Source organism: Vicia villosa, unplaced genomic scaffold (genome assembly GCF_029867415.1).
Source record: "Vicia villosa cultivar HV-30 ecotype Madison, WI unplaced genomic scaffold, Vvil1.0 ctg.003713F_1_1, whole genome shotgun sequence".
NCBI lineage: Eukaryota > Viridiplantae > Streptophyta > Magnoliopsida > Fabales > Fabaceae > Vicia > Vicia villosa.
In genome coordinates this window covers 89,849-91,394 of record NW_026706279.1, presented here as the reverse complement: position 1 = coordinate 91,394, position 1,546 = coordinate 89,849, and positions in this window count along the sequence as shown.

Below are 1,546 nucleotides of genomic sequence, written 5' to 3'. Positions count from 1 at the left end.
ATGATTTACTATGTCATTGAATAACATCAAAATTAACGTTATATGAAAGCTCATTTTGACGTTAATCTTTGGATATCTTGATGATATAGTAAATCATTATAGATTAAGCTCAAACTTTATAGGTATGATCTATATGATATTATGTTTCAATCCAACGGTTGAATTTAAAAAATATTATTTTGAGATGTAGTTATTGAACGAGTGTAACTCGTGGTGTAACTCTTCGGGTGTAATTTGATCCCTCCTCATATATATATATATATATATATATATATATATATATATATATATATGAGGAGGGATCAAATTACACCCGAAGAGTTACACCACGAGTTACACTCGTTCTATAACTACATCTCGAATTAATATTTTTTAAATTCAACCGTTGGATTGAAACATAATATCATATAGATCATACCTATAAAGTTTGAGCTTAATCTATAATGATTTACTATGTCATTGAATTACATCAAAATTAACGTTATATGAATGCTCATTTTGACGTTAACATTTGGATATCTTGATGACATAGTAAATCATTATAGATTAAGCTCAAACTTTATAGATATGATCTATATGATATTATGTTTCAATCCAACGGTTGAATTTAAAAAAATATTAATTCGAGATGTAGTTATTGGACAAGTGTAACTCGTGGTGTAACTCTTCGGGTGTAATTTGATCCCTCCTCTCTCTCTCTCTCTCTATATATATATATATATATATATATATATATATATATATATATATATATATATATATATATATATATATATATATATATATATATATATATATATATATATATATATATATATATATATATATATATATATATATATATAGAGAGAGAGAGAGAGAGAGAGGAGGGATCAAATTACACCCGAAGAGTTACACCACGAGTTACACTCGTTCAATAACTACATCTCGAAATAATATTTTTTAAATTCAACCGTTGGATTGAAACATAATATCATATAGATCATTCCTATAAAGTTTGAGCTTAATCTATAATGATTTACTATGTCATTGAATAACATCAAAATTAACGTTATATGAAAGCTCATTTTGACGTTAATCTTTGGATATCTTGATGATATAGTAAATTATTATAGATTAAGCTCAAACTTTATAGGTATGATCTATATGATATTATGTTTCAATCCAACGGTTGAATTTAAAAAATATTATTTCGAGATGTAGTTATTGAACGAGTGTAACTCGTGGTGTAACTTTTCGGGTGTAATTTGATCCCTCCTCTATATGAGGAGGGATCAAATTACACCAATTAGTTACACCAAGTATTACACTCATTTACAACCTTTGATTCATTTAAAATCTAAAGGCTATTAAAACACCAACTTAATAAAATGTTTCCTTTTTCGTATGACCAATCATTCCTTATATATCTATCTAATCAATTTAATGTAGTAATAAAATATTATTTTTCTCTCAGATGAATAATCAATTCCATATATACTGCGAAATAAAAAAATAAATAACACTTCTACTCTTACAAAAATAATTACTTCTACTCTTACAAAAA